The following is a 12,603-nucleotide window of genomic DNA, read 5'->3' as shown; positions in this document are numbered from 1 at the left end:
AGCAGCGCCGGCGCCCGGGCAGCCAAAGCAGCGCCGGCGCCCGGGCAGCGAGGCCCGAGCGACCAATGTAGCAGCGGGGCCCGAGCTGAGGCAGCCGACGAGCCTAACACAGTTGGCCTGACGCAGTCGGGGACGAGGCCGTCGAGGTAGAATGTAGGGCCGCGCCGTGCAGACGCGGCGGAGGCGGGTGGCGTGGATCGACGGGCGGATCGGCGTGCGAACGGCGGCTATGATGGGCCGCCGCATGGCGAGGCCGCCAGGAGGGCGATGCAGGTGTGCCGGTCGGAGAAGGCGGTGACGGCCGGCGTTAATCGACGAGTGGGCCGGCGCGCGTACGACGGCCGTGAGGGGCCGTCTGTCGGGCGAGGCCATCGGGTCGGTGAAGAGCCTGCCGGTCGCGCCGGTGTCAGAGTAGAGGCGGACGGGGGTCGTCGACGGCGGCGGGCGACGCAAACCGGTCAAGTTTAGATCGGAAAACCAAAAAGAAAAACGCCGATCAAAACGACTAGCGAGAGAGCGAAAAAACCCGGAGCAAGGGCTCGGGAAAAAGACTCACTAGGACACAGCCGGGTCAACACGACCAGTGGACGAACCCTAGGTACGGGCGGCACGGCCCCGGGCGGCGGTCATGGAGGCCGACCACCCTGGGGCGGCGCGGAGCGGAAGCGGCTGGCGACGGCTAGGGTTGGATCGGTTAGGCTGATACCATGTTAGAAGGAATATGAGAGGTTTGGTGGAATAGTTCGTTGTATTGTTTGAGCCTCGTGGGCATATATATAAGAGTACAATGATCTACTTGGAGTACAAGACAAGGCAGGAACAAATCCTAATCTATCTCATCTTTCCTAATAACCAATATACTCAAAAGTCACGCCACTGATCAAGGACGAGTAACCAGTGGTTGTTGGCACTCCCAAGCTTGTGTGTGTCTCATGTTCATTTCACTATATTCTTCTCCATTGAGCATTAAAGGTAGCATATGTTCACATTTTATCTTCAACAGCCCCCCTATTAACTAAGCGGTGTATCTTTCTTAGCTGCCAATTCACAACTGCCCCGAGAGCTACGTCCTCATCTTCTTCTACCCGACCACCTCTTCATTGCTGATCTCTTTTTTTAGAGAAAAGGCATACGCCCGACTTTATAAATAAAGCCACCAGGCAGAGTCACGACACAGCCAACCAAACATCACATAAGCATAGTAAAATTTAAGAAGTACGAGTACATGGCAACCAGCCAAACATGGCACGCAGGCCAGCCTAGAGTCCAAAAGAACAAGAGTTTAAGCCATCCTCCTAGATCGCCACAGCAGGGAAGAAGCCGTAGATCTCATCTTAGATAACATGTCGTCGAAAGCCTCTAAGTCCACTTCCTTAGTCAATGATCTCCACTGCTGCAAAAAGACATTGGCTTTAATTAAGCAATTCACAGGGTTAGCCGGAAAAATATGCTCGATAGTGAACTTGTTTCTAGTAGTCCACAACGACCAACATATCGCTGCCCAACCAACCCAGAATACCCTCTTAGACCGGCCTGATAAAGTACTGACACAGCGCCGCAGGTCCTCGAAGGAGGATGGATTCCAATTAACATGAAGCCAATGTCTAATACAACTCCAAAGGAATTTAGCCAATGAGCAATGAAAAAATATGTGCTCGGTGTTTTCAAGAGCCCCACATAAAGCGCATCTATCAGAGCCCGGCCCGTTCCTCTTCCTAATTTGATCAGCCGCAGGGAGTTTACGACGGAAAGCTTGCCACAAGAAAATTTTTATCTTAGGAGGAATACGTGCCGACCAAATATCCTTGAATTTCACTGTATGGGCACTCGAGATAAGTTTGGCGTACACGGACTTAACTGAGAAACGCCCCGAAGAAGAGTGAGGCCAGACAACCGAGTCATCTTCCTCCGAGAGCAAGGGGAAGCAGGCAGAAAGACGTTGCCAATCATCCAACTCCACAGGAGAAAGGGTTCGCCGGAAGTCAAGGTCCCAATTGTGAGCCGAGAGCTCAGAGATAGAGATCTCGGGAGAAGAGCAATACGAGAACAGGGTCGGGTAGGCCACCGCGAGAGTGGTATCCCCAACCCACCAATCTAACCAAAAGCGAGTGGACTTACCATTCCTAACTACAAACTTAACGAGGGACCGAAATATCGGGCGAACTTTAACAAGTTGACGCCAAAACTGAGAACCACCTGAGGAAGAGGCAAACATGGGGCTCGAGGAGGGGAAATACTTAGCTTTGAGAAGAGATAGCCAGAGGGGGCGCTCCTCGAGGAACATAATTTTCCACCACCATTTTATCATGAGGCACTTGTTCATGACCACCGTGTTAATGATGCCTAAGCCCCCATGTTCTTAGGCCTACATATTAGATCCCACTTAACCATCCTATATTTGCACTTATTGTCAGAGGAGTTCCAGTAAAAAGCACCCCTATGCTTGTCGAAACCAGCGTGGGTCCCTCCGGACAGGAGATAAAAGCCCATTAGAAACATCGGAAGGGAGGAGAGGCACGCATTAGTGAGGGCAACCTTGCCCGCCTGGGAATTATAACGGCCTCTCCACGGCAGGACTCTGATCCCTACTTTAGTCACTGTCGGGGCAAAGTATTTTGCCAATAGCTTGAGAGGGGAGATTGGGAGACCCAGGTATTTGAAAGGGTTAGAACCAAGGGAGCAGTTCAGAAGATGCGCCACTCTCTGAGCTTCAGAGTCGGGTACCCCAGTCACAATTACTTCGCTCTTTGAAAAGTTAATTTTAAGACCCGATAGCGCTTCAAAGCATAGGAGAAGGAATTTCAGGTTCGTGAGACTGGCCTCATTAAGTTCAACCATAATAATGGCGTCGTCCGTGTATTGAAGGTGAGTGATGCCATTGGGTATCAAGTGAGAGCTAACAGGTGTAATGTGACCAGCACTAGCTGCTCGAGAAAGGATATGAGAAAGAGCATCCGCAACGAAGTTAAAGAGAAGGGGGGACGCCGGGTCTCCTTGTCTAAGGCCCCTACCGTTAGCAAAGAAATTACTAATCTGCCCATTAACCGCCACAGCCGTGTGCCCTCCCGAGACGAGCTGCATAAGACGGTGAACTACCGCACCCTTGAAACCTTTAGCAAGAAGGACTTGGCGAAGAAAATTCCAGCTCACCGAGTCATAAGCCTTCTCGAAGTCAAGTTTAAGAACCACTGCCTTAGTGCCCTTGGTCCGCAAGTCATGGACAATCTCATGCAAGCATAGAACACCATCCAGAATAAATCTACCCTTTATAAACGCCGTTTGGAAAGGGCTATGACGCGATGGGCGATCGGAGAAAGCCTTGTAGCCAGACCCTTAGCCGGGATCTTCGCAAAGTTGTTAATTAAGGCAATGGGCCTAAACTGGGAGATCAAGTCAGCACCTTTGACCTTAGGGATGAGAGTGAGCACCGCGTAATTCAATCTAGAGATGTCAATAGTTCCCAGCCAAAAACCTTGAATAATTGCCTGAATGAGGCCTTTTAACTGAGGCCAGAACTGCCTAAAGAAAGGGATGGAGAAACCATCAAGCCCGGAAGCCGCGTTAGATTGGCAGTTCGGATCGCATCGAAGATCTCCTCTTCAGAAGGGGGAATCATCAATCCCTCGTTTTCATCGCTCGAAATCTGTTCGAGGGGAGACCAAAAGGTAGGCGCCAACCTAAAACCCACCTCGGGTTTAGCAGATAAGAGAGTAGAGAAGAATTGAACCACGTGTCGCATAATCACAGATTGATCAGAGACCTTGACGCCATCGATAAGGAGGCTATCGATCAGACATCGCCGACGTCTACCGTTCGCGATGGCAAAGAAATAGGACGTGGGCGAGTCACCCTTTAAAGTCCAATTAATAGTGCCTCTTTGCTTCCAATACACTTCCTCCTGACGATGAATACCCAAAAGTGCCTCTTCAAGACCGTATCGGATCTGCCACTCGGCCTGGGAGAGGCCTAAGTTGTCCGCGCGAGCATCAAGCACATCAATTTGAGCAGCCAGCCTAACTTTGTCACGCCTTGACTCAGCAAAGTGATTTTTAGACCAACCCCGAAGGAATCTACGAAGAAAATAGGAGCATTGATGCCAGTCTTCGATCGGACCAAAAGATCGGTGGTTAGAAAACAGGAAAGACGAAATCTTTTGCGCAATCTAGTCAGCAAAACCCTCAACATGGAGCCAGGAGGCATCGAATTGAAACCTCGGGAAGGCAACCGAACGAGTACCATCATCAAGAATCAGAGGGGAGTGATCCGAGCCCACTATAGCCTGGGCTCTGAGAATGACACGGGGAAACAACGAATCCCATCTAGGACACAAGAAAACCCGATCAAGGACCGAACGAATGGGAGATGTTTGGCGATTCGTGATCTCTACTTCTCATCTTGTTCATTTCTGTTCACATTGTATTTTTCCAGCATAGTTTGTTCATTAGGCTTCTCGTGTTCTAGTAATCAGGCAACATTACCGCTTGGTTATATTTTAAACCTTTTTTTCTATCTAAGCATACATGATGTGTTTGAGCGCGCGCACCTTTGAATATTGCGCATGAGTACAAACTATGAACTCACTTACTCCCAAATTTTGAAACAACGAAAACTAATAATAGCAAACTGAAGTCTGTACTGCAGTGTGCTTCATTCTGTTCTTGAAACACCCTCCAAGTTCATCTTTGGATCAAGGGTGTGAGCTTCATTTCTGACATGTTGAATGCATACAAAATCCAAAACCCGAAATCATCTACATGTGGGAAAATTATCGACACAATTTGGATAATTATCATGTATACGAAATGACGAGCAACCAGTAGGCTGCCTACATTATTTCAACAACATAGTGAAAATGGGCAGTAAAATTATTATGTCTCTTTATCTGTCCAGCATTGCACCATGTCGTGATGTATTGACGAGGATCAGGCATCACGACAGCATGTATTGAGATGACAGCTTGTAAAACACTCAACAATCATCACAACCAACGCATCTGCTCCAGTTCGGTGAGAGTAATATCACCACCAACTCAAGAATATCATGAACCCGTTGTTGTACTCCTCATTTGATGCTAACCAACTGACAAGTTCATAATGTTTTGGTACCATGTCAATCTGGCAGTGCTTAAAATGTAGAAAAAGGAAACAATGACGAAAATTCTCTGAGTGTGATTTGTCTCCCTCGTTTTATGTCCTTTAGTACGTACTGAGTGAAAACTGTATAATTATACTATCAAGCAAAGGGACAACGTTTTCTCTTTAAGGTCCATCAACTCCACACATTTTATATCCAACGATGAAGTTTCTTTTTTGTGGTGAAGAACTACCACCAAGGAGTGAATGCTATAGTGGCTTAGACCAACAATTATGTACGAATTAAGTGTCGTACCATTTTCTTATCGATCTGTATATGTAGATTCATTTTTGTTTGTTTGGGGATTTAAAAATGTTAAGAAATATCACTCAATTACTGTAATAAATCGAATCCTTAGTTTTCTTATGAGCATACATAATTTCCTGAAATTTATTATAATAAAACTACATGGAATTAATATTGTGGAATTCTCGGTTATACTTTTAAATTTTGTTTTTTTAACTCATAAAATAGCATGGAAAACCATGGATATAGTTTTACAGAAGACTAAAAAAAGTATCATGAATTCTTAGTTTTCTTAGAAGAGGCATAATTTCACTAAATTGGCACACTAAAATTTCATAGGGTTAGTACTGTCTGATTCCTAGTTATCCACTCAATAGTTGAATTCTAGAAAATCACGTGTTGTTCTGAAAAATAATCCCCAGAATTAATATCATGGACTTGCTACCTTTCTGAAAAGAAAAAATATTTCTTGGTATTAGTACACTAAAATTATTTTGAATTTGTATCATGGAATTCTTGGTATCCCACTAAAGAAATTTTGAGAATCATGAAATGTCATGAAAATAACTATATTTTTTGTAAAAAGATCTTGGAATTAATGTAATGAAATCTTAAGTTCACTTAGAACTTGCATAATTTTCGGGAATTGTAGCGGTCATCTTTGGTATGGGCGGCTTGTCTTGTCTTTGTAATTTAGATTATGTGCCCACTCGTCAGTTCCCAGCGAGAGTAACCACATACTCCCTCCGTTTCTAAAAGGAAGGCATACAACTTTTTTACATTTTCTCTTGAAAAGTAAGGCCTATAGTGATATAGACCGATTACAAACCAACATGAGTGGGTGAACACTAGCATGATTGGTGGGCTTTGTTTTATGCTTGTATGTATGTAGCAACATGCATGCTTTGTTTTTTAGAACCTATTAGTAGTCTTGAAATTTGGATGTATAACAACCTGGGTTAGAAATAGAATAGTCTCCATCTCGGACGATTTGACTCCAAGAGCCAAAAATAGTAATATCCATCCTCTTTATGAAATGTTGGCTAACAAACACCGAACAACTAAATGCATCTGGTCCACGGTGAGAGTAGCACCCCAACAACTCGAGAGGGTGGCAGGACACTCAATCAAGCACTAATAGTACCATCTCATTGAATGCTAACCAAACGACATGTTCATGATGTTTTGGTACCATGTTAGTCTGGCAGTGCCAAAAATCAAAAGAACTGCACACACGACTCCTTTGAACCGGATGATCAACGACATGTGATCCAACGACCATGGTCCACTCAACACACATGATGGAAGGCTGGGTTGATCTATCATGCAACTAATGTCGTCTGTATAGCAACGTTCGCCAAAAATCTGGACAAACAAAAGACCAATCACGAAAAGTCGCCACACATGATTCAATTCATGGTACCTTGGTTGAGCAGACTGCCACGGGGAATTTTTCTCCCTAATTTTGTGTCCTTCAGTAATGAGTGAAAATGTATAATTGTGTATGGACAACGCTATCACCAGCATTCTCATACTTACATTTTATAGTCCAACACTATTTTATTTTGCGGGGAACCACTAAAACCAAATTGTGAATGCTATTAGGATTAAACCTGACGTCCGAGTACACGTCGATGTACCAATCCGAGTAGTAGTCCAAGTATTCACCGAATAGGTTAGCTATAGGGCTAGTTAGCTTCTATATATATCTATGTACCCCACGTTGTAATCTCACCGGAAGACAAGGAAAAGTTCAAAGCAATAAAGCGTATACCAGGCTCGAGACGGGCCTGTGGCAATACACCGATTCGTGCCTTCGCTGTGTTCGTGTGAGAGTTCGCCGAGACGTTACTGTTGACGGAAGGATCGATCGAATCGATGAAAGCTAGATCCGCTAGCTCACGTACGTGAAGTACCGTGACGTGCGTGTGCACTGTTTATCAATTAAGCTGCTAGCTTGCTTGCTAGCGTGCACATACGTTTGCGGTTGCTCCCGGTATTTTGGTCTAGCGATCAAAAGCCAACAATTGGTATCTAGAGCCTCGACGATCTACGATGACGGATAGCGACGCTGAGTCAGTCAAGTCCGGCAACAGCGGTTCCAAGGGAAACAAGTCCGGCGACGGCGGTTCCAAGGCGAACAAGAACGGCGACAAGGTGAAGAAGGGTGGCAAGTCAGCGACGAGTGGTGGCGGAAAGGGTGGCGCCAACGTAATCGCGCATCGCAACATCCCCATCCAGTACCCGATGCTCACCGACGCCAACTACGGCGTGTGGGCAGTGAAGATCAAGATCATTCTTCGAACCCTGCGAGTGTGGCAGGCCATTACGGACGACAACGTCGACGAGGAGTGCGACGAAGGTGCCATGGCAGCCATAGCGCAGTCTGTGCCAGATTCCATGCCGATGACATTGGCGGAGTTCGAGACAGCAAGAGAGGCGTGGAACGCACTCAAAGAGATGAGGATCGGAGAAGATCGCGTCACGAAGGCTCGGTCACAAGTGCTGAAGCACCAATTTCACAAGTTGCAGATGGAGGAAACTGAATCGGTGAACGACTATGCCATGCGTCTGACTACTCTGGTGGGAGAGATCCGCGCGCTTGGTGCAAAGCTCGACGAGACCGAGATTGTGGAGAAGTTTTTCAGTTCGGTGACTGATAAATTCACTTACATCATCGGCACGCTCGAGCAGCTTTACGACATCGACGACATGACCATAACGGAGGCGATCGGACGCTTGCGGACATGGGAAGAGAATGCTTGTGGCTGTCGGAAAGGCAAAGGAGGAGGTGATGACCAACTCATGTACTCACGCACAGATTGGGAGTCCTCAAGTAGCAAAGGAAGGCGCAACGTTGGCGAAGGCTCAAGCAACGCGAAGCGCGGCGGACAAACCGAAGAAAGCAAAGGAAAAGGCAAGCCACAAAGTCGTGGTAGGGCGAACCGATTTAAAGAGCGGAAGCCACAGAACTTGGATATGTCCGAGGTCAAGTGCTATAACTGCAACGAGATGGGTCACTTTGCGAAGGATTGTCCGGAGCCTAACAAGCGAGAGATCAAGGCAAATTTGGCGAAGCAGGAAGACGAACATCCAGGTCTTCTGATGGACGAAGTTTGTGATCTCGTCCAAACAGCGGTTGTGAAACCAAACCGGAAGGTGCTACTTCATGAGAAAAAGGTAACACCAAAGTTATCCGGGAACCAGAACGTGTCATGGTATCTAGGCACAGGTGCCACTAACCACATGACGGGCTGCAAGGAGAAGTTCCTCGAGCGAGAATATGATGTTCAAGGCTCGATCAAGTTCGGTGATGGTTCAAATGTGGAGATTTATGGGCAAGGTTTTGTCCTCTTCGAGGGTCTCAAAGGAGAACATCGCATACTAACCGGAGTGTACTACATCCCACGGCTTCGCAACAACATCATCTCTGTCGGGAAACTTGATGAGAATGGATGCAAGGTGGATATTGAGAACGGAGTGATGACGATCTTCGACAACCTCCGAAACGTGCTAGCGCGTGTGAATCGCACGCGGAACAGGCTCTATATCCTCAACCTTGATCAATCTCAACCGGAGTGTTGGCTCGCCAAGAGTGATGATGATTCGTGGTTATGGCATGCTAGATTTGGACACATCAACTTCTATGCCTTGAACAAGATGTCGAAGATGGAGATGGTATCTGGGGTGCCGTTTATCGACCATGTTGATCGAGTTTGTGATGGGTGCTTGGTTGGAAAACAGCACCGCAGGCCGTTCCCTGCTCAGTCTACCTATTGTCCAAGTGATGCACTGATACGTCTCCAAAGTATCTATAATTTTTGATTATTCCATGCTATATTATATTCTGTTTTGGATGATAAACGGGCTTTATTATACACTTATATTATTCTTGGGACTAACCTATTAACCGGAGGCCCAGCCCGATTTGCTCTTTTTTTTTGCCTATTTCAGTGTTTCGCAGAAAAAGAATATCAAACGGAGTCCAAACGGAATGAAACCTTCGGGAACGTGATTTTCGGAACGAACGTGATCCAGAGGACTTGGAGTCTACGTCAAGAAATCAACCAGGAGAGCACGAGGGAGGGGGGCGCGCCCTCCACCCTCGTGGGGCCCACGTTGCTCCACCGACGTACTTCTTCCTCCTATATATACCTACGTACCCCCAAACTATCAGATACGAAGCCAAAAACCTAATTCCACCGCCGCAACCTTCTGTACCCGTGAGATCCCATCTTGGGGCCTTTTCCGGCGCTCCGCCGGAGGGGGCATTGATCACGGAGGGCTTCTACATCAACACCATAGCCTCTCCGATGATGTGTGAGTAGTTTATCTCAGACCTTCGGGTCCATAGTTATTAGCAATATGGCTTCTTCTCTCTCTTTGGATCTCAATACAAAGTTCTCCATGATTCTTGTGGAGATCTATTCGATGTAATATTCTTTTGCGGTGTGTTTGTTGAGACCGATGAATTGTGGGTTTATGATCAAGTTTATCTAAGAACAATATTTGAATCTTCTCTGAATTCTTTTATGTATGATTGGTTATCTTTGCAAGTCTCTTCGAATTATCAGTTTGGTTTGGCCTACTAGATTGATCTTTCTTGCAATGGGAGAAGTGCTTAGCTTTGGGTTCAATCTTGCGGTGTCCTTTCCCAGTGACAACAGGGGCAGCAAGGCACATATTGTATTGTTGCCATCGAGGATAAAAAGATGGGGTTTATATCATATTGCATGAGTTTATCCCTCTACATCATGTCATCTTACTTAAAGCATTACTCTGTTCTTATGAACTTAATACTCTAGATGCATGCTGGACAGCGGTCGATGTGTGGAGTAATAGTAGTAGATGCAGGCAGGAGTCGGTCTACTTGTCGCGGACGTGATGCCTATATACATGATCATACCTAGATATTCTCATAACTATGCTCAATTCTATCAATTGCTCAACAGTAATTTGTTCACCCACCGTAGTACTTATGCTCTTGAGAGAAGCCACTAGTGAAACCTATGGCCCCCAGGTCTATTTTCCATCATATTAATCTTTCAACACTTAGTTATTTTTATTGCCTTTTATTTTACTTTGCATCTTTATCATAAAAATACCAAAAATATTATCTTATGATATCTATCATATCTCACTCTCGTAAGTGACCGTTGAGGGATTGACAACCCCTTTATCACGTTGGTTGCGAGGTTCTTATTTGTTTGTGTAGGTGTGAGGGACTTGTGCGTGATCTCCTACTGGATTGATACCTTGGTTCTCAAAAACCGAGGGAAATACTTACGCTACTTTACTGCATCACCCTTTCCCCTTCAAGGGAAAACCAACGCAGTGGTCAAGAGGTAGCAAGAAGGATTTCTGGCGCCGGTGCCGGGGAGATTCGTGCCAAGTCAAGTCAAGTCAAGACATACCAAGTACCCATCACAAACTCTTATCCCTCGCATTACATTATTTGCCATTTGCCTCTCATTTTCCTCTCCCCCACTTCACCCTTGCCGTTTTATTCGCCCTCTCTTTTCTGTTCGCCTCTTTTTCGCTTGCTTCTTGTTTGCTCTTGTGTTGGATTGCTTGCTTTTCACGATGGCTCAAGATAATACTAAATTATGTGACTTTACCAACACCAACAACAATGATTTTCTTAGCACTTTGATTGCTCCTCTTACCGATGCTGAATCTTGCAAAATTAATGCTGCCTTGTTGAATCTTGTCATGAAAGATCAATTCGCCGGCCTTCCTAGTGAAGATGCCGCTACCCATCTAAATAGCTTCGTTGATTGGTGTGATATGCAAAAAAAGAAAGATGTGGACAATGATATTATTAAATTGAAGCTATTTCATTTTTCTCTTAGAGATCGTGCTAAAATTTGGTTTTCGTCTTTGCCTAAAAATAGTATTGATTCATGGAATACACTACTGGAATCCACTTCTTTGCCGTCTGCCACTTCTTTGCCGTCAGCTAGCGAACGACAAAGAAAGGCTTTGCCATCAGCCACCAGAAAACTGACGGCAAAGAGGCAGCGGACGGTAAAGGATGGCTTTGCCATCAGCATATCTGACGGCAAAGAGGGTGGGTGGCGGGCGTACGGGGGCGACCTAACGGCCATCTTCTTTGCCATCTGCTGGCTGACGGCAAAACATCTTTGCCGTCCATCAGCAGACGGCAAAGAAGATGGCCGTTAGTTCGTCCGTTTCCCCCGGCCCCACCCCACTAGGTACGCTCTTTGCCGTCTGCTGGCAGATGGCAAAGAGCTATGACCTAGCAGATAAGGGGCCGCGCTCGCGCCCGATCTGTCCATTCCCTCTCTCTCCCTGCCCGAGCCGCCCCGACCCCTCACCCCTGCCGCCGCCCGCCCGGCCCAGCCGAGTTGCCGCCGCCGCCCCGCCCGCCTGGCCGCGCCTGAGCCGCCCCCGCCCCACGCCACCCATGTCGTCGGCCGCCCCGCCCTGCCCGTCCCGAGCCGTTGCCGCCCAGACGAGCAGCCGCCGTCAGCCGCTACGCCCTGCCCACCCCGCCCGCCCGGCCGCGCCGCCCCCGTCCCGAGACGCCGGCCGCCCCGCCCCCGTCCCGAGCCGCCGCCGCCCGGCCGCACCACCCGGCCGCACCGCCCGGCCCTGCCCCGCCCCTCATCGTGGTGAGTTTTTTTCTTCTGTTTTTTAGATTTAGTTTATATTTGTTTAGTTTAGGTTAGTTTAGTTTATTTAATTTAGTTTAGGTTAGTTTAGGTTAATATAGTTTATTTTAGGTTACGTTTAGTTTATAGTTTTGTTTAGGGTTTTTTTCCTGTTTTTAAGAATAATCAAGAAAGATGAAAAAAAGAAAAAGAAGAAGAGGAAGAAGAAGAAGAAAAAAGAACAATAAGTAGTAGAAGAAGAAGAAGATGAAAAAAAGAAGTAGAAGTTGAAGATGAAAAAAAGAAGTAGGAAAAGAGGGCGCCTGGGGACGAGCGAGTTAGGGGGTTCCTCTGTGTCGATGGAACCCAAAATAGCAAGTATCGTCGGTGCGAGGTACATGTGGCCGTCGGTGTCGAATACTACATCCACGTCCCACAAGTGACGCCAACGTCCGGCGTCCAAAGCAACTGTTCTCAGCGTCGATGGCGGTCGAACACCATTGCGAATTTGTCTGGCAGCCTCTGCGATGACGATTAAAAGGCAAGTGTTGAAACTTGAAACACCCAAACTGACTCAAGTCGGTTTGGTTGTTTGAAATTTCAAAACTTG

The sequence above is a fragment of the Aegilops tauschii genome, chromosome 2, assembly GCF_002575655.3.
Source record: "Aegilops tauschii subsp. strangulata cultivar AL8/78 chromosome 2, Aet v6.0, whole genome shotgun sequence".
NCBI lineage: Eukaryota > Viridiplantae > Streptophyta > Magnoliopsida > Poales > Poaceae > Aegilops > Aegilops tauschii.
The sequence above is the reverse complement of the archived record's forward strand: the minus strand, read 5'-3'. Positions refer to the sequence as shown.